The sequence below is a fragment of the Urocampus carinirostris genome, chromosome 4 (genome assembly GCF_059441175.1).
Source record: "Urocampus carinirostris isolate Australia breed hairy pipefish chromosome 4, RoL_Ucar_1.0, whole genome shotgun sequence".
NCBI lineage: Eukaryota > Metazoa > Chordata > Actinopteri > Syngnathiformes > Syngnathidae > Urocampus > Urocampus carinirostris.
In genome coordinates this window covers 47,325,112-47,347,434 of record NC_142352.1, presented here as the reverse complement: position 1 = coordinate 47,347,434, position 22,323 = coordinate 47,325,112, and the positions used below count along the sequence as shown (strand labels likewise).

Below are 22,323 nucleotides of genomic sequence, written 5' to 3'. Positions count from 1 at the left end.
TCCAATAATAATAACTATTATTATTATTTGTATTATGTTGATATATTAATAGAATAATACTAATAATTATAATTATCATATCTGTCATTAAATGCAATTATTGTCATTATTGGTGACTGAATGATATTAGGTGATTATTATAGATATAATAGAGTTAATAGAGGGGTAAACCAAAATTACCGTAAATTCCGGCCTATAGAACGCACCTGATTATAAGCTGCACCCACCACATTTTAAGAGGGAAACCGATTTTGTACTTACACAAGCCACACCTGTATATAAGCCGCATGTGCCCACATTAAAAAATGTAACACAAACACAAAATTAACCCAAACCCGACTTTAAGTCCCGCGATTGAGACTAAATGTGGGGGTTTTTTAAGGGTTATTGATCTATCTTCGTTATTCATTATCCATTATCCGTTATCGGTCAGTTCATAATACGCTACAAAGCCTAGGAGTCGGGACACTTACTCTCAGCCAAAAGGCCAAGCTAAGGTCCTAGCCCTAAAGCCTTGTTGCGATCATTGCGAATGCACCGTTCCCGGAGGTACTGCAATACCGGGCCGATGCGTGGAGTGGACAGAGCAAGCTCATATTCCATCTCCGAAATGCAAAAATCAAAGGTAGTGACTTCATAAAAAGTACACAAAAGGCCAAGCTAAGGACTTAAAGGCCAAAAGACCAAGTTAAGGGGTTTGGGGTTTTTAAGGGTTATTGATCTATCTTCGTTATTCATTATCCATTATCCGTTATCGGTCAGTTCATAATACGCTACAAAGCCTAGGAGCCGGAACGCCAAAAGGCCAAGCTAAGGTCCTAGCCCTAAAGCCTTGCTGCGATCATTGCGAATGCACCGTTCCCGGAGGTACTGCAATACCCGGCCGATGCGTGGAGTGGACAGAGCAAGCTCATAGTCCACAGTCCAAAAATCACAGCCGGCAAAGCAAAAGTACACAGTCCAAAAATCACAGCCGAAAATGAACGGAAAATGAGACCGGTACTTGAGGTTTGATGCAGACCTGCAGAGTCCCGGTCCCGTGGAAAATAATCCAAGGAAAAAAGTGTATATTTCCAAAAGTAAGAGTGGGAAAAATATATATCCACTAAATATATATCTCCTGATGGACAGACCTTTCGTTTCATAAATCTAAGACACCAGGACGGTCCTCCTTTGAAATCCGGAATTTTCTTTTCGTTGGCGATTGTTTTTGCTTTCAGTCTGATCTGCACAGTCGAAACACCTCGGCCATTTGCTCTCTGTGTGTTCACCCAGTCTTCTAGAAGGTCTTCCAGTTTGGGCCACTTAGTTTTATTACATCGGAAAGCTTTTTTCGCCTTTTTGAATTTCTCCAGTTCTTCCCGCTGCCATTTGCAGCGTCTCACCATCGATTCGTTTATGCCACGTTTACGTGCAGTTGCTCTGTTTCCTTCTTTATCGGACTGCTCGATTTCTTTTAGCTTGAAAGCTGCGTCATGTGCCTTTCTTTTTGCATTTTTATGATGAGGGTATGATTACGCTAATTTAATTTATGCACAAGCCAAGAAGTTGCAGTCTTCCTCGGCGCATATATTCCACCGGTCTAAATCTTACCTTTGGTACTCGAGCGCCACTGGCGGCCGTTAGAAAAATTACATAAATTGGCCGCATCACTGAATAAGCCACAGGGTTGAAAGTTTGGGAAAAAAGTAGCAGCTTATAGCCTGGAATTTACGGTGATCTGGTAGTATAAAAACACTAATGGAAGTGGTGATCCTATTTATAATGGCATGATCTATGATGGCGGCGCCCTGTTCGGCTGCGGCTACATCGGCTCGCTACAGTTTTTTACATTTTGGTCATAAAACCCAGTCTTCAACTCAGTTTTTGACAGCGAACATAGTCAACTCAAACTGCAGATTAATATACGATCGCAGGTTTTTGCTGGATATGCGATCATCCAGAATTCAAGTCCTAGTTGCTACGATCACTCTGGAGTGTTTACTTAGCCTCGGAGTGCTAAGTCAACAAGACCCAGCGGCTTACGAAGCAGCGAAGCAAAGTGGCAAGAGAAGGCGGTGTGACCGGAGGAGGAAACGAGGTTGTCGGGCCGGGCTAACAGCTAGGCTAAACCCTTCAAAACACCTCTTCCATCCATTTTTTCCATGGCCTATACAAATATCAGAGGAGCATACAGAGCAGCCCCTGCCCCCACCTTGGCTCATCAGATCACCTTTCTGTTATGCTAATTCCTGCATACAAGCCCCTGCTGACCAGAGAAAAACCTACAGTGAAGCAGGTGAGGGTGTGGACTGAGGGGGCAATGGAGGCACTACAGGAATGCTTTGAATGCACAGATTGGGACATGTTTAAATCGGCTGCCACTTACAACAACAAAAGAAACATAGATGAGTATGCCATGTCTGTGTCAGCCTACATCAGTAAATGCGCAGAGGACGTCAGCAACTCCAAAACCATCTGCACCCGTGCCAATCAGAAGCCCTGGATGACTGCTGAGCTACGCAAATTGCTAAAGGCACGGAACCTTGCCTTTAAATCTGGTGATGAGGAGGCACTGAGATCTGCGAGGGCCAACCTGAACCGTGCTATCAGACTAGCAAAGCGATCGCACAGTCAAAAAAATCCAGGACCTTTTCCTCAGCACAACCAACACCAGGGATATGTGGAAAGGCATTCAGGCCATCACCAGACACAAGCCAACCACCGCCCCAGTGGGGGACACTAGCATGGACTTCCTAAATGACCTCAACAACTTCTTTGGGAGGTTTGAGGCACAAAATGGCACCCCTGCAGTGAAAGCGGTTCCACATCAGGACGAAAGAGCACTACTCCTGGACTCAACTGAAGTGAGGAAGACCCTGAGAAGGGTCAACACACGGAAGGCTCCAGGCCCTGACAACATTCCAGGGCAGGTCCTTAGGGAGTGCGCCGATCACCTGGCTTGTGTCCTAACAGACATTTTCAACACCTCGCTAGACCAAGCCACGGTACAATTATGTTTCAAGATCGCCACCATCATCCAAAAGAATTCCCAGATCTCATCATTGAACGACTACCGGCCCGTTGCACTGACTCCCATCATAACGAAGTGCTTTGAGAGACTGGTTAAAGAGCACATCACCTCCAGTCTCCCCTCCTCACTCGACCCCTTTCAGTTTGCCTAACGGACAAACCGCTTCACCGGGGATGCCATCTCCTCTGCTCTTCACCTGAGCCTGACACACCCATGTGCGGATGGTGTTCCTAGATTTCAGTTCAGCATTCAACACCATCATCCCACAACACCTGGTAGACAAACTGAGACTCCTGGGCTTCAACACCCCCCTGCGGAACTGCCTGCTGGACTTCCTCACTGACAGACCCCAGTCAGTGCGGCTTGGTCAGAACATCTCCGATTGTCATCACCCTCACTACGGGCTTCCCCCAAGGCTGTGTCCTGAGCCCCCTGCTGTTCACCCTGATGACACACGACTGCATCCCTAGGTCAGCCACAAACCACATCGTGAAGTTTGCGGACGACACAACAGTGATGGGCCTCATCAGGGACGACAACGACCTGGCCTACAGAGAGGAGGTGGAGCAGTTGGTGGGCTGATGCAGAGTCAACAGCCTGGTCCTGAATGTTGACAAAACTGTTTTTTGCACTACTGGCAGCTCTCTTATACCTAGCCACTCCTTTGCACATCTGTTCTCCTATGTTCTCCTATCGTACTCCAGTGTTATTGTTATTGTATAGTGATTTGTTTACCTGACTGCCCATTTTGCACATCTGGTTAGCTGCTCCTCTTGCACTCTTTGCACTACTGTATAATACTATACATAGCTTCAATTATTTAGTATATTATTAGTACTTCAATACTGCAACTCAATACAACACTTTATTTATATCTGTACATTCAAGGAAACTGTGCGGGTCAGATGTATCGACATTTCATTCTGTATACATGTGTACAAGAATGACAATAATGTATATCTGAATCTGAATAATGAAGGGACTGTGTATCCACAGAGCCAATGGAAATGTGTAGATTTGAGAGGTGTTAGTTGTTTGTGAATACACAGAAGCGCTAACTATGGGACGCAATCATTAAAGAAGTCAAAGGGGTTATGATTTAATAAGCATACGATTTGTCCCCCTCCCTTTCGAATGTATGATAACATTGTCTGTGTTTTTTGTTTTTTTTGATTGGTTGTTTTGTTTTTGTTTTGTCATGTTCGAAATAAAAGTATCATTCATTAATTTATCTGCATAGTAATGGAATCTAATATCATAATTGGAAAAAAAAATACTCAACGGAAGCATATCAATACTGTAAAGGAAGTGGATAAAGTACTGAGCCCTGTGGAATTCCGCAGGTATCACTAAAAGGCTCAGAGGTTAAAATGAAAATGAAATGAAAATGAAATGATCTGCATTTCTATAGCGCTTTTCAAGTCAATGACTTCCCAAAGCGCTTTACAATGTGCTTCACATTTCCCAATAGCGGCCGTGCAGCCATGTAAGGCGCTAACCTGCTTATTGGGGGTCTTAGGGGTTCAGTGTCTTACCCAAGGACACTTCGGCATGTAACACGAACAAGCCGGGATTCGAACTGGGATCCCTTGATCCAAAGACGAGCGTTCTACCTCCTGAGCTACTGCCGCCCCTTATATAACTGTATTAACATAATGCGTCCTATCTGAGAAGTATGAGCTGTACCATGAGAAGACAGTCTCTAAGAGATTAAGTCAACCAATTTGGCACAGTTATTTATTTTCAACCATGGATTAATTCTGGAAGACACCTGTTGAACACCGTCACTGCTTTGTTTGATGTCGTTTCTTTTGCGGCGGATGAGTGAATAGGTCTTTTACGAAGGACAAGTGCTACTCATTTCCTATTTAAATTGTTCGGTAACATCCAAATGTTTATATCACTCCCCAGAACCCAATGGCTTAAACTTTCTTTTTCAGAAATCTCATAGGTATATGAAATAATCTATAACTTTCAGCAGTCTACTGCTAAATCTACCGGTTGTTATAGTTATCAATTTTTATATACTCAAACATTACCAGTTTTTTTCACTGTTATTATGTGTTGGACTCCAATAACATTAAGCTCACTGTGGATGCCTTCAAAGCAGACATTGAGAATAAATAGTTTTAAACAGATGCATGTTTTCCCATGGCAAATTGAACATCATAGATGAGACCTGCGAAAATATTTTAAAATATCGACGTTATGATCGCTGTTTTCAAATGTCGGACTTATTTATAAAACAATGTTCCCCCCTGTCACATTTCAAATGATCAAAACGTTAACAGCTATTTATTCTCTGAAAATGTAAGTCATCTTAAAACAATCAAATATTGCACCATCAAGTTAGCTGAGAAGCATTTCGGGTAGATTAATTATACTTAACATTTAATTAGCATCCCCATGACTTGGCAGCAAATAACTCGGCCTGTCCTCCAGTCAATATACGTACGTGATCACATTTCAGGCAACATTTTTGCACAGCGATGAGGTCAATTTACTGGAATTTATGGACCCACAGGGACAATTATTGATGATGTGTAAGGGTGCAATGAGAGCAAAATGAGCTTCAATTTCAAGCGGGCAAGGTGATCCTTTCTTTCTCTCTTGTCATTCGCTATTTGTTGCCTCTAACGTGTCATTAGAGACCAAGGCTAGTAAGAGGGTACTTGTTTATTTTTTATCAGATTAAAAGCAGCAAAAACAATCAAACAATTCTTGGAAGGTATTTGATGGGAGCGGGTAAATATTATTGTTAGGCACAGTTCATAGATTACTTTTAAGGGGTTGTACATTGTGAATCAATAATTGACTGGAACCAGGACTAATGTTTAGACTCTACTGATCAATTTTTTTTTTTGTTAAAATACAAGGAAAAAAAATCAATTTACAAAGTATACACCTGATAATTTGAATGACCAGAACAAAAATTGGCCACTGTAGAATTCAGCTCTCTAACCTAATGGAGTTGAAACAAAACATACACTTGGCTATTTAATGGAAAGTAAAATCAGCTTTTCACATATCCCTAAAATCGTTGTTTTTGTTTGTTGCATGGGAGAAAAAAAAATGCAGGGTGTTTATATTAACTAGTGATTGTTCAATACCAACTTCTCTTTTACCAATACTATGCCCCGTGAATCAGTCAATAATAACTATTAACCAATCCTTAAACGGCCCTTTTTTGTCTTCCTTTGTGATGCAGCAATTTCTTCATGTTTTTCACATGTGGAGGCAAGCAGGCTCCAAACTAGGGGTGCGTTGATTGATCCTAATATTGATATTGTCGATACTAAAGAAGTAATTGGATCAGATTGATACTATTGTCCTAGGATTATTGCTTTACCAATCCACCAATTTTCACAAAGGGACACTTCTAAGTACAGTAAGTCAAGCAGCCCTTCACTCTCTCCCACCCAACGCTCTCATCCATTCTCTAAGTTTATGCCCGAGTGTGTGACTGACAGGTACACTTTTTGAACCTCTTCCTGGTGTCTTGTTTGCTAGGCAAACTAGAGGGCCAAGTCTAGTAGAAACGCCTTACCAGAAACTAAAAAGAGAAGCCAGCAGGAAGCCCAGCAGAGTGTATATATTTTTTTGTATATAATACAAAAGGACCATGCCAAGTGTATGTAGTTAAATTTGTCTGTTTTTGTGGAAAATTTACATAAACACATTTAAAAAGTTTACACTATGGAGAGTAACGAGCTGCAACCTAACATATAAAGATTGTACTGTTCCTTAACAAAAACCTTTAAATCCGTTGTCACCATGGCAGCAGAGCCAAAATTGTTTCTTCATTACATTGCTACTATTTTTTGGTTAAACTCTTTTGACCTTTGTTTTGAAATAGCTGAAAACATATATATATATTTATTTTTTGTATACTTCTTAAGTTTAAATTGCAGTTATTTCATTAAAGAAATATCCATTCATTATCTGCACCGCTTATCCTTAGTAGGCTTGCGGGGGTGCTGGAGCCCATACCAGCTATCTTTGGGCAGTGGGCGCCGCCGTGCTGCCTATTTCCACGGCAGCGCCCGTTGGATGGATGGATGAATGGATACCTAAAGAAATAACAATAATATTTTTGATGCCTATAATATTTGTGTTTATCTTAAATATAATCTAACTCAGGGGGAGGGTTTGATTATTCAACAATCATGACATTTACAAGGAGAAATAATCAGTATTGGATGGGTGTCCATCGATACTACACGCATTTACTTGAATCGGATCGATGCCAAAATTCCTAGTATCAACCACCCCTATGCCAAACACAAATTAGAAATTGATCATTAAATAACTAAGAAATTCACGTAAAGTCAAAATTATTTGTATTGCCCTGAATCCCCAAAGGACTGCACAGGCCATAATCACAGCATCACCTAATTTGAAACCAACATGCAGACAAATAAGAATTCGTAAACCTCAGAATGAAGAAAAAACGAAACCATGAGAAGGGGCCACATAAATGGTAATTACCCTTCCAGGCTGCAATAGATGTTGCATTGGGTAACACAAAAACAGTCAACGTAAACAAAAAAACATAGGTAATATGTCAAATGTAAAATTAATTGATGTTATGTAAATTATTAATAATGTAAAATAGCAACATTCTGACAACTGTGTTCCATGAGACACAAGGATAATTTGAACTTGAGTTGGATCAGATTTCCAAAACTCAATTTTAAAATCTCCTATCAAACTTGACGTTCTTTTTATCCCTTCATCATCTGGCACAAAACGTTAGATGGAAACAAAACATTTGATAACTCGATGTTTACTTTTGCATTCTTGAAATGTAGGCACAGTCTTTAAATGAAGCAACTCCCCAAAGTTGCACTCATCTGTATGTGTCAGTGTCATAAGGCTGGGACAATTTTAGTATTATTTTATGGCAATGACATTTTTCATTTCAATCCATCTCTAATAACTTCCAACTCGGTTTTTTATGCCCCAGCCCTAAACGCCCTTCGTTCTCATACCAGAACTCACGCTCCATAACCGTCCTTACAATCGCCTTCACAATTGACTCATTGTATGCATTTTGACCCTTCAAACTCTTAGCCCTTATTTCCTTCCTTTCTATTGCAAAGGCCTCCCTCCAACCAAATCTTCAGTGTTCCGCTTATGGCCAGCTGCAGCGGGGCTCGGAAATGAAGGCAGCGTTATAAAGTATGGGAGGTGCCTTTGGGCATTCTCAGAGATAGAAAAATTGAAATAGGGTGAGGATGGAGATGGGGGCCAGAGATCGGATGATTAGGAGGCCGTGAGACACACAAAAAATATCCAACTGGAGAAAAATGTGGCGAAATATACCAAGAACAAAGTCGTGGATGATGTATGAATAGTGTCCTCCTGGTGGGAATGTGTCTGCCTTTAGTATTCAGTGGGGGTGCAATGAGAAAGCAAGACAGGGGTCTTTCTAATATTTTGCACCTTTTTTGCAGCACCAAAATATTAGAAAAAGGTCTCAATAGGTGAGATGTTGTAATACATATGAAATAGCACTGGGACACAAATTTCACCTCACAATCTATTGTGTTAGATTTAGTGATGTCAGTTTATTGAGAAAATGTGTTTTTATAAATAAAGGACAAGATAAGCTTGAACAGAATGAAGAACTCTAGCTGAAAAAAAAAAAAAACACACTAACAAGGCAGCGTCGGGAATATTCAACTGCCTTGAAATGTTTCAGTCCATTTGATTGCTATCACCAGTCTCCCTCTCTCTCTCTCTCTCTCTCTCTCTCTCTCTCTCTCTCTCTCTCTCTCTCTCTCTCTCATCTCATTAGCTGCACCGCTTATCCTCAGTAGGGTCGCGGGGGTGCTGGAGCCCATGTGTGTGTGTGTTGTGTCCCGACGGATTACCACCTTATCGCGGTGGGGCACTTTGTGCGTCTTTATGACCCCTAGAGCTATGTCGGCGGGAGTCTCGTACTCCTGGTAGGGTTACCCAAGCCGAACAGGTCTAAGGGTAGAGTCCAGACTTAAGGCCCGGTCACATGGCTTTTTGCGTCTGGATCGCGGGTAAAATTTTGCGATTTTTTTTTTTTTTTTGCTTGTGGTTGCCCGCGGTAGAAAATGCGCAAAATTGGCTAACCCGCTGTTTATCCATGGTATGCCCGCAAAACAGACACCGGCGACTTTTCCGCTTCCTCATCACGTCAGTTCCACTTCATTTCCGCGTGTGGACCACGGGTATAAAAGCTGCCGAGCCGGGCTGTAGAAATCATAATCGCTCAAGACACAGTCCCGTGAAGATCAAAATTTCAAGCTATGGCACCGAAGAAGAAGCCAATATGTTATTATTTTAATAGTTTTTCATTTTTATTTTATTATCTTGTTATGAAATTAAAAGAAATGTCAAGAAATAAAAATGGATTAAGACGAGGTCACTACGGTGACGGGGATCCATGTTCACCCCTTGATATCTTGAGCACAACTGACGTGTGCTCGGCAAATCGCGCTGTACAGGGAGTGCAGAATTATTAGGCAAGTTGTATTTTTGAGGATTAATTTTATTATTGAACAACAACCATGTTCTTAATGAACCCAAAAGTCTCATTAATATCAAAGCTGAATATTTTGGAAGTTGGAGTGGGGCTTTTTTAGTTTTAGCTATTTTAGGAGGATATCTGTGTGTGCAGGTGACTATTACTGTGCATAATTATTAGGCAACTTAACAAAAAACAAATGTATACCCATTTCAATTATTTTTTTTCATCAGGGAAACCAATATAACAGCTCAACATTCACAAATATACATTTCTGACATTCAAAAACAAAACAAAAACAAATCAGTGACCAATATAGCCACCTTTCTTTGCAAGGACACTCAAAAGCCTGCCATCCATGGATTCTGTCAGTGCTTTGATCTGTTCACGATCAACATTGCGTGCAGCAGCAACCACAGCCTCCCAGACACTGTTCAGAGAGGTGTACTGAATTCCCTCCTTGTAAATCTCACATTTGATGAGGGACCACAGGTTCTCTATGGGGTTCAGATCAGGTGAACAAGGACGCCATGTCATTAGTTTTTCTTCTTTTAGACCCTTTCTTGCCAGCCACGCTGTGGAGTACTTGGATGCGTGTGATGGAGCGTTGTCCTGCATGAAAATCATGTTTTTCTTGAAGGATGCGGACTTCTTCCTGTACCACTGCTTGAAGAAGGTGTCTTCCAGAAACTGGCAGTAGGACTGGGAGTTGAACTTGAGTCCATCCTCAACCCGAAAAGGCCCCACAAGCTCATCTTTGATGATACCAGCCCATACCAGTACCCCACCTCCACCTTGCTGGCGTCCGAGGCGGACTGGAGCTCTCTGCCCTTTACCGATCCAGCCACGGGCCCATCCATCTGGCCCATCAAGACTCACTCTCATTTCATCAGTCCATAAAACCTTAGAAAAATCCATCTTGAGATTTTTCTTGGCCCAGTCTTGACGTTTCAGCTTGTGTGTCTTGTTCAGTGGTGGTCGTTTTTCAGCCTTTCTTACCTTGGCCATGTCTCTGAGTATTGCACACCTTGTGCTTTTGGGCACTCCAGTGATGTTGCAGCTCTGAAATATGGCAAAACTGGTGGCAAGTGGCATCTTGGCAGCTGTACGCTTGACTTTTCTCAGTTCACGGGCAGTTATTTTGTGCCTTGGTTTTTCTACACGCTTCTTGCGACCCTGTTGACTATTTTGAATGTAACGCTTGATTGTTCGATGATCACGCTTCAGAAGCTTGGCAATTTTAAGAGTGCTGCATCCCTCTGCAAGATATCTCACTATTTTTGACTTTTCAGAGCCTGTCAAGTCCCTCTTCTGACCCATTTTGCCAAAGGAAAGGAAGTTGCCTAATAATTATGCACACCTGATATAGGGTGTTGATGTCATTAGACCACACCCCTTCTCATTACAGAGATGCATATCACCTGATATGCTCAATTGGTAGTAGGCTTTCGAGCCTATACAGCTTGGAGTAAGACAACATGCATAAAGAGGATGGTGTGGTCAAAATACTCATTTGCCTAATAATTCTGCACTCCCTGTATATACGCGGAGAAAGGCGTTTGACCGTCACACGCGTTACACACGCTAATTCACGTGATAACACCGCGATACGGGCGCAGAACAAACGTGCTATGACCGTGCTCCACACACGATTACCCGCTAAAATTTCGCGTACTACCCGCGTGTAACCACGCCCTGGCCGCGGCCGTAGCACGTCGTTCCGCGTCTGTACCGCGTCATTACCTCGTGTGTACCACGTGTGCCGCCCGCGGTTACCCGTGGTCTAAAGTTTTGAGCAGCGCAAAACTTTTTCGCGCGGCCAACGGTGTGTGAATTTCTTGCCGTGTGTAAAGCACTGCTGTATCTCGTCTGTATCGCGATCTCAAAGCGTCCAACAGCGTCTGCTTCACGGGCAGAAATTTCTGGCCGTGATTCAGCCTCGATACGCCCGTGAAAGGCTGTGTGACAGGGCCTTAAGAGTGATCCCAAAAGCTGGTGGCGGCACGCTTCCAGGCGGTTTCCTACAGTTCTGTATCCCAGCAGCCGCCTGCAGTTGTAGGAAGATGCCGGTCGTCTAGGTCTCCCTTGCCACTGGAACCATCTTCTTTACAATCAAGATAGTGGCGTTGGGTAAAGCGCACCCCTTACGCCATTTTAAAAACCATAATTGCACAGGTATCCTCTTTTACCTGAGTCTCCAACCACAAAAGTCTGGCGGCGATGGAGTATCCAGTGACGGGAGCAGGTTTGAATGAGCTGGAAGCTCTTAGCTGGACCTCTGCACGTCAGCGGCACAGGGCAACGGTCGTTAGCAGCTGGGATTGAGTGGCAGCTGTTTCCGGCAGACCCCTGTGCATCTGAGCAGCACTATTTAGTGGCTGCACTGCTCACCCCAATTAGGGAAAGGCCTAGAAAAGGTGGCCTAAAGATTGCCCACTCAGCACAGTACCCGGACAGGAAACCGCGCCTGTCGGGACATTCCACTATGCGGCCGAAAAACAATAGCATTTAGAATTGCAGCATGGAACATAAGGACACTCCTGGTTACCAGTCTGGACAGACCACAGCGCAGAACAACACTCATTGCCAACGAGCTGAAGCGCTATAATGTGGAGTGGCAGCGCTCAGCGAGACCAGACTCCTTGAGGAAGGCTCACTCAATGAAGAGGGAGAGGATTATACATTCTTTTGGAAGGGATACCCCATGGGTGAACATCATCTTCACGGAGTTGGTTTTTTCAATTAAGAACACCCTACTGCTGAAGCTCACAGAGTCACCAGTGGGTGTCAGTGAAAGACTAATGACTCTTCGCATCCCACTTGCAAAATGCAGACATGTCACGTTAGTTAGTGCCTATGCACCAACACTGCCATCGAATGATGAAGAGAAGGATCGCTTCTACCAGGCACTCGATGACATCCTCAGTCACATCCCGAGGAATGACAAAATCATGCTGCTTGGTGATTTCAATGCAAGAGTCGGAAAGAACTTGCAAAATTGGAATGGTGTGATTGGTGCCCATGGCATTGGAAAAGCTAATTCTAATGGCATGAGACTTCTTAGTCTGTGCGCGGAGCATAACCTTACCATCACAAACACCATCTTCCAACAAAAGAATACATATAAGGCATCCTGGATGCATCCCAGGTCCAAACACTGGCACCTGATCGACTACGCGATCGTGAGGAGGGCTGACCTGAAGGACGTGCTCATTACAAGAGCTATTCGTGGGGCATACTGCTGGACCGACCACAGCATGATTCTGACAAAGGTCAGAATGCATGTCCGGCCCCTAGCACGTCAGGGTGGTTCAAAGAGGAAGACACTGAACTGTGCCAAACTCTCCAGTAGTGACACCCTTGACAACTTCCGTTGCTCCCTAGCTGAGAGGCTGGCAGACATTGAGCAGCTGGTCATCTCAGAAGCTGGGATGGATGGTAAGTGGGCCTCTCTATCCACCACCCTCTTTGACACTGCAGCCCAAACCGTTGGTTTTAAAACCAAAAAACACCAGGACTGGTTTGACCAGAATGCCGGAGAGATCTCAACCTTCCTGGACAGAATGCACAAGGCGCACAGAGCCACCCTGAACAACCCACAATCTCAATTCCATAAAAAGCTAAAACAAGCCCTTTGTTCCGAGGCCCAGACAACTCTCAGAAAACTGCAAGATGAGTGGTGGATCTCAAAAGCCAATGAAATCCAGTCTCACGGTGATAGCACAGTTTCTATGATGCAGTAAAAAAACATCTATGGCCCCAGAAACTGCTCCCTGGCACCTGTTAGATCTGCTGATGGAACATCTCTAATCAAGGGTCAGGCTATGATAGCGGAGCAGTGGGCTGAGCATTTCAAAACCCTGCTCAACCAGCCCACCCCAGTGGACCCAACTGTCCTTGCAGAGCTCCCTGAACATCCTACATTGCCAGACCTCGACCTCCCGCCAACTTTCAATGAAATCCTGCATGCAGTCAAAACCCTGAAAAACAATAAATACCCCGGACCTGACAACATCCCAGCTGAACTTCTCAAGGTAGGAGGCTACCTCTATACAGGGACATTGTTTCACTACATTTGAGAGGTGTGGAGATGAGAATGTGTCCCGCAACTGTGGAAAGATGCCAACATTGTGACCATCTTCAAAAATAAGGGAGATAAATCCATCTGCTCCAACAGTAGGGCTATCTCTTTGTTGGCCACTGCTGGAAAGGTCCTTGCCAAGGTCATGCTTCGCAGACTCATCTCCACAATATTGGAATGCGTCATCCCAGAGTCACAGTGTGGTTTTCGAAAGGACAGGGGAACAGTCGACATGATCTTTCTGACACGTCAGCTCCAAGAGAAATGCCGGGAGCAGCACAAGGACTTGTTCATCGCCTTTGTCGATCTCTCAAAGACATTTGACACAGTGAACAGGGACCTACTGTGGCAAGTCCTGAAGAGATCTGGGTGTCCACCAGCTCAGAGCCCTTTGGTGTTGAAACTGGAGTGAGGCAAGGCTGTGTGCTGGCTCCAGTTCTCTTCAACATCTTCCTTGTCTGTGTTACAACACTGCTACGTAGAAGGATGGAGAAGCAGGCTGGAGTTACCATCAACTTCAGGGTTGATGGTAACCTGTTTAACATCAGGAGGGTACAGGCAACTACCAAGCTGACCTCAGAGACCATAATTGAGCTGCAGTACGCGCATGACTGTGCCCTGGTTGCCCATACACCAGAGGCTCTGCAAAACATTCTCTCGGCAGCTGTAACTGCATACACCAGAATGGGACTGACGATCAACACCCAGAAGACAGAGGTACTCTGTCAGTCCAGTGCTGACCTCCCACCAAACCCAATAATCCTCACAGCAGTAGGGCAACACCTGCTCATGGTGCCCACCTTCAAATATCTGGGGAGCATAGTGTCTGACACCTGCTCATTGGATGATGAGATCCAGAGCCGTCTCAAGCAAGCATCAGCATCTTTCGGTCGACTAAGGAGAAGGGTCTTTCAAAACAACCACCTTAGACTCCACACCAAAATTCTGGTCTACAGAGCTGTATGCATCACTACATTACTGTATGGATGTGAGGCATGGACTATCTACAGCCGCCATCTGAAGAGCCTGGAGACCTTCCATGTAAGATGTCTTCAGAAGATCCTTGGCATCACATGGAGGGACAGAGTGCCGCACACAGAGGTGTTAGAGAGGGCAGGCAGCTGCAGAATGGAGTCCATTATGGCTCAACGCCAACTCAGGTGGCTGCGGCATGTTGTTCGAATGCCCAGCCATAGACTGCCACGCCGTATCCTCTATGGTCAGTTACATCTAGGCCAACGCAGTGCTGGTGGGCAGAAGAAGCGGTTCAAAGACCAAATAAAGAACATCCTGAAGAGATGTCGGATAAACCCCTCCTCACTGGAGGAACTTGCTTCCTGCCGAGACCTCTGGCGCTCCCACTGCTCACAGGGAGTGGATTATATGGAGGAACAGCGCATGCAACACCGTTAAGCAAAGCGTGCAAAGAGACATGCTCGCCAGGCCACCCCTGCTCCCCCCAGCACCCCCTTCACATGCTCTGTCTGTAACCGCATCTGTGGATCCAGGATCGGACTGTTCAAACGTCAGCAGACTTACAAATAAAAGAACATGGTCATCATCGAATCGATGGACAACCCCAAGAGAGAAGAGACAAGAGAGAGAGAGTGTGTGTGTGTGTGTAAAACCCCAAAGCAGAATTATTTAACATTATTATTATTATTATTATTATTTATTTTAAACCTAAAGACCGAATAAACACAAACTATCAATTGATAAAAACGGCCTTTTAAGATAAAAATCCTTTAGCAAAATATTTTAATTAAAATGTAATCATAATTTACGATCTAGGTACACTTTTTTGATAAACCCACATTAGTTTCTAGCATGGTATTACATTTTTTAACACAACAACTTATTCATTGAACAAAAACGGTTGTCGTACGGACAACCCAAAATTATAATTTGTTTGATTATGATTTGATGATGAGTGAAGACGAATAAAGTGATGGGGTATTAAACATGTCAAGAATGGCAACAATCGCTCCATTAAAAAAAAAAGTAAGTTAGCTTTCAGACAGACAGACAGATAGATAGATGAATCAACAATGCCGTACACAGTCGTGAAAGGAAAATGTATTTGACATTTTATATCTTGCCAACAGCTACAAAATTGAAAACTCAGCATTGCAAATATTTTGGGCCCCTTGGTAGATACTAGCTTTATAACCTCCTTTTGCTGTGATCATAACCACAAGTCTTTTTTGGTATGTCCCGATACGTTTCTAACATTCTTCCTAATTCCTGCTAAAGAAAAGCATCCCCAGTGCATGATGCTATCACTATGTTTGACAGTGGGTATGGTCTTGCAGTGTAACTCCTACGCAAAACATAAGGCTTTGCATTCAGCCTAAACATTTGAACGTTCATCCCATCCGACTAGAAAACCTCGTTCCACAATTTTTTTTGTGTCTCCTCGGTGGCTTTACAGGCGTTTGCATGCTTTTCTTCTAGAAAAGTCTTTCCTCTTGCCATTCTTCCATAAATTGCAGCTTTATGCAGACTACGACTAACCGTAGTCTTATGCACAGATTCCCCCACTTCAGTTGGGTATGCCTGCAGGTCATCCAATCTGACCATGGGTCCGTTGGTTGCTTTTCTGAAGTTTTATTCTTGTTCAAGCCGTAAGTTTAGATGGATAGCCAGGTATTAGTAGGTTTGCAGTGGTTTTATGCTCTCTCCATTTGGATATTACTGCTTGCACAATATTTCCAGATATTTGTAAAAATTGCAAAATTTAGTTTGACATTGAATCATTCAGAAGTCATCAGGGAACTTCTGGCTGAGCTGCAAGAACAGGGGTCCGATATTTTTCCGTTGTAATTATGGTTTAATTTCAGGATTTAGTCGTACATGGTGTTGATTCTTAGAAGATATTAGTAATATTAGTTTTAAAAGAATAAAATAATTAGTTTTAAGAATTGTTTAGCCCTTTATCACAAAGAGTCTCAAAGGACTGCACTGACTACAGATTATTGCAAACCACAAACTATTATTACACCATCCCCTGATCTAAAACCTACATGAGGGCAAGGAAAAACTCAAAAACCTCAACATGAGGAAAATGAAGAAACCTTGAGAAGGAACCGCACATGAGGTAACCCCCTTTCAGGATGACCAGGCTGCAATAGATGTTGCAATAACAAATAATACACAGATATTGTCAACATAAAATATATGCTATAGAATAGAAGTGTGTTTTAAGCCTAGATTCAACAGTTCCACTGAGGTTGCAGATCGAATCTCAGGGGGAATAGCATTCCACAGGACTGGTGCCCGAATGGAGAATGATCTTGAACCTGCGGATATCTTCTTGGCTCTTGGTATCACTAGTAGACCAGCATAAACTGTAGGTAAGACTGTGCTCTTTAAAAACTGGACAGAACAGCTCATATTGTCAGTGTTGCTTCGCCTATGCATGCACAAAACTCAACTTTGAGCATATCAGAAATGTAACGCCGCAGAGGGAAATTTGCAAAGGTAACATTTTATCTCGGAGCAATATGGACGAAGAAGAGCCATATCTAGCTCACGAACCATAGGATTCCGACTCATGTTCCAGTTAATAGTCAGTTGTAAACACACGGACATTAAGCAGTCAAATGCTGAGCAAACCAAAACAACTGCACCTAAGTACTTAACAGTCTTTCAGATGAATAATGAGGAGTCCTACTGCAAACCCACGCAGTATAAAAGAACTTACGCTCCTGATGCCTCATTATGTAAAAACATCTTTCACATCAATAATTCTTCCAGTAGACACAGTCATGTGGTCATTCTACAAAGCGGTGTGCTTGCTACATGTAGCAGTTCATTCTGGGCCTGGCAGGCTGCCTGCATAATCTCATTTAAGTCATTTTCATTGTGTTTTAAACTGTAAAATCACATTACATACATTTTGATACCCCCGTCTAAAGTGTGTAGCCACTATATGTGAAACTATGGTAGATGTGGAAATTTTCCCAGACGGGTGCAAGAAAAAGCATCCAAGGTGTTATATTTTCTCAAAAGAGTGGTCTTACTTTGCTCAGCACATTCTGGGTGGTGCGAGCAGAGATTCCAGTGGCTATCCGTCTGGCAGACCCCACACTCTCCTAAATCAGTTTTTAAAAATGTGCTATAACCATCTAAGTTGTATTTACTTCCAAAGGAGTGGCTGATAAGCACAATGAAAATATAAGTAAAGATAGGTAACTTGTGATAAATTGTCAACCATTTTTTTTAACCCTGAACAAGCGTTTTATGGGCCTGTGTGGTAGATGGAGAAGCAATTACTGGAGGCAGAGACCCTCATCATACAAGACCCATCAGTACCCCAATTCATAGCCCTTTTGGCAGTCAAAACTAATAAAGTAATGTTCAAACAATTCAAATGGTTTTTTTCAGTTGGTTATATATATAACAAAAATGCTTTGGCATTTTTGCCTGTGATTGGCCCGTTGCCACACATGGATGCCAGTGAGCGGTTTAGGAGAACTACTTTCAATTTCATTGTTTTTTATATGATCGTGTGTTACGGTGATTTAAATAGCGCTTATAAAACGTAGAAGTTGGCACCCCCATGGTAATAAGATAGTTAAAATGCAAAGGCTGCAGTAGGCCTGGGTTATAAATTGCTGTTAAAAAGGAGGGAAAGAAAAAAATAAAAGAAAAAGAAAAAAATTGCCCAGTGCTTAATTGTAGTAGATAATTTAGGAAAGAAAAACAGATTCATGCTGTTTGTATCAGTCTAAACGAGTATGTCAAGTTAAGTGTGATGTCTTGAAAAATTATCAGTACAACACTGGCATCCAAAAAAAAGGTAAAATATTAAGAGGGACTACATTACAATAATTACAAGTAGTTCATGAAGGAAATGTTGCATGACATTGTGAATGGAACTTGTTAGTGGATGCTGTGTACATTTACGGTTCATGTATCCCTAATGTTTAATGAGCCTTTTAAACAGCTAATATATTTAATGAAAAATATTCTTTTAACAGGGGATAGCTATTCATACTTTATATATAAGGCACTTAATGTAAGCAGATGTTTTTTTTGTTACCAGGTCTTCGTCTAAGACTTTATTTTCCAGATTTGTTTTTAACTGTTGATGAAAATTAATGAACTTTTCTCCTCTTAGTTATAAGATAAAAAATTAAGTATACTCAGAGGAAGACATAAAATACATTAATTCTTAGCACTGTTGCAGACTGTTGGTTGTTAGATGTGGTTCATGTTGGGTCACGCACCACTCAACAAAACTATTTACGTCAATACAATACAATTGGGGGGTGGGTTGGGGGCTGACAAGCCTTGGCATATTTGTCATTCTCAGTCCATATTGAAAAAACGTCTTCTTGGTAGAAAACGTTTTATCTCCAAAGTTTAAGAAACGGATACTGTATCTGGTGTACACACACATACTGTAGATACCCCTTACGTCTTACCATGTATATAATGCAAGTTTAGAGATCTGTTACACTTTGACCCAGAAGTCATTTTTACCAGACCATGTTCGAAAAATATTCTTTATGATCGATATAGCTGTCCTCAATACCTTCAAAAATGACTTAACTTTTTTTCCAGAAGATTCAAATTTTCTCTGATGTCCTTTTGTGTACACATCAGGCTACAACAATTATAAAAAAAGTTGTTTTTTTTATCACTATTTAGTTTGATCAGAACAACATTACCGTAAATTCCGGGCTATAGAGCGCACCTCATTATAAACCGCCCCCACCACATTTCGGGAGGAGAACCGATTTTGTACATACACAAGCCGTACCTGTATATTAGCCGCATGCGTCCACATTGAAAAAAACGCAATACAAATTAACCCATACCCGATACATTCCAAAAAACACAGCCGGCAAAATGAACGGAAAATTATATCGGTACTTAAGATGTATTGCAAACCTGCAGAGTACGGGTGCCCGTTGAAAGTAATCCAAGGAAAAAAGTGTATATTTCCAAAGGTAAGGGTAGGAAAAATATATATCCACTATTGTCGGCCGCGTCCACAAACACGTCTCACCTTTACTCCACTTCCCGTCAGCCCGCGTTTGCCCCGCCCCTTCTTTCTCATTTGCTCGTGCAAAACAAACAGAATACGTTTCTAAAATAAATACATTACAAAAATATACAGTTGCAAATACATATTATACATAGTTACACATATTTACAAAGAAAGACGGTACACCGAGAGAGTTTTCAAAGCTTTAATAATAATATTATAACTTTCATCCCAAACGTGCCTGTGAAGGGTAGCAAAACGCTACTAGGAACACGCTCGCAACACAGTTAACAGCTCGGTTAAAAAAAACATACCGTACTTGTAATAAGCACGGTAAACCGTCCTCGTCATCCTCCTTATGACTGACGTCATCAGAGTCCTCTTCCTTCAGTATGAAAGAGACCTTGTCATATAGACGTCGCCCTACGCTCCCTTATTCAAAAACACGCTAGCATCACGCTCGCAAAGTAACATTTACATGCGGTAGCTCTGTTTCTTTCTTTATCTGACTGCTCGGATGCGTTAAGCTTGAAAGTTACGTCATGTGCCTTTCTTTTTGCAATTTACATGATGAGGATATGTCTACGCTAATTCAATTTGTTGCAGTCTAAATCTTACCTTTTGTACTCAAGCGCCGCATTACATGAATTGGCCGCATCACTGAATAAGCCGCAGGGTTGAAATTTTGGGAAAAAAGTAGCGGCTTATAGTCCGGAATTTACGGTATTTAGTTTTTCAAAAGTTTTGAAGTTTAATAACCAAGTCAATTCAGAATACATTTTTACTTAACCCACTCAGACCTATCCAAGTTTTTTTTTAATATACTGGCGTATTACAATGTCATTTGCAAAGGATAAAAAGTGTTTTATTATTGAATATTATCTATTTTTGTCCTTGGAAAATCTTTGAAAGTATTGCTTAAAAAGTGGCTAATGCTGTTGCAACCAATGTTCTCTCTAAGCTGCGCGCGTGCGCTATCGCACACTGCCCGCACATTCTCAGCACACAAGAAAATCTATCCAGCGCAATGTTCCCTCTAAGCTGCATGTGTGTGCAATTGTGCACTACCCAGAGCTTTTCTGCGCACAAGAAAATCTAGCCAGCTCACAAAAATTGAGGCTCATTGCTAATTAAAAACCGAATTAAGTCAAAGTTACAGTGCATGAAGGTAAAAATACACGGGTTGTCCTGTGTTCTAAATGCGGTATTTTGAAGTCAATGTCAAAGTAGAATGAAGTTGAGTAAAGTCAGTAGTTTTTCGAGAACCGGCTTCTTCGGCTCCGCTCACTAAAAAGAACCGGCTCTTTCGGGTCCCAAACAGCTCTTCAGGTTGTTTTTGCTCCTTTAATCCCTACACGACCAAATATTATGTAAAATTGTGCACAAAATGACTTAAAGGAAGGGGGGAAATAGGACAAAAAAGAAAAAAAATAACAAAATGAAAAAGTAGTGAAAAGCTGAGGAAAAAAAGAAACAAAAAGAAGAGGAAAAAGAAGGAACATTTCAGAAAAAAAGCCAGAAAAAAAAGAAAGAAACAAAGGAAAAAAGTAAATAGAGAACAAAAAGAAAAAAGTAACAGCTAGGAAAAAATAAACAGAATGAGATTTTTTTAAAGGAGTTAAAAAAAAGAAAAAAACAGGGAAAAAGAAGAAAAAATTTGTGTTGCATTCAAATAATTTCCAATTATACCAAGTAAATCTTGTTGCCAACATTGTACTTCCACTAAAAAATCTGATTAAATACAGTTGTGTATCGTGCAACCGACTAAATAAGCCCCCCAAAATGTTAGTATTATGCGACAAAAGATACCGGGAAAAAAAAGAAATGGAAATCTTGTGAAAGAATTGTTGTAAAAACAAATGACGTTTGTAGGCCGTACAATTTTTGCAATAATACATTAGTCAATTCATTCAAAAGTGAAAAATAATTTTGCATTGCCGGAAACTCAGCAAACACTGGGTATTTGTATATTGTATTCTTTTGGCTTTATTATTGTATGTTCTCGGGTCAGGGATGCTGCTGGAAATGTGAATTTCCCTTAGGGGATGAATAAAGTATCTATCTATCTATCTATCTATCTATCTATCTATCTAAAATGTAAGTTGATGTCAAGTTTTGGACATGTTTGATAATGATTTAGTTGCCACACTTGGGATTGCTGTTGCTCACTGTTGTTTCAAGCGTTGCTCACCGACATTGTGTGAACGCTCAGACCCGTGGAGAATTAGAGGGAACATTGGTTGGAACACTTGTAAAATCTATTAATACTTGTTTGCGCTACTGGTGGTGCAGGCGTCTCAACATACAATGTCCTCCATTTCTGTAATTGCATTGATAATCCAGGTAATTGATTTGCACTAGGTTTAAAGATGAGAAGAAAGTATCGTAGCCTCGTGTCACATCGTTGGAGAATTCAGTTTGACCCTAACATTTTTTTTAAATCAGGATGAAATGTCTGCTCTTTGGCTGATTTTGAAATGATACTTTTTTTATTTAACATTACAGTAACTCAAAAGTCCTAAATGGGACACAAACTGCCTTAGGTTTTAAGAGAGAAATGTTTTTTTTTTTTTACAACTGCATATTAGTATTAAATAAATAAATACATGATTAGGAATTCGACTACGCTCCATTTATACTGTCATTGTTTGACTATTCATAAAAACCTGCACTGTGCAATTAGTGGCCAATTTATGTGAATTCTTGTATGAATTTCTCTGTATCAAGACAAA

The 22,323-nt window shown here is 41.7% G+C and overlaps 1 protein-coding gene and 1 pseudogene across 2 annotated transcripts in view; one reads left to right on the top strand and one right to left on the bottom strand.

Annotated features, from left to right (window-relative positions):
• Positions 1–22,323, top strand: part of mdga1 (MAM domain containing glycosylphosphatidylinositol anchor 1) — a 316,682-nt gene that overhangs the window by 173,060 nt on the left and 121,299 nt on the right. The window lies entirely within an intron of this gene.
• On the bottom strand, positions 528–692 carry LOC148368038 (U2 spliceosomal RNA; annotated as a pseudogene).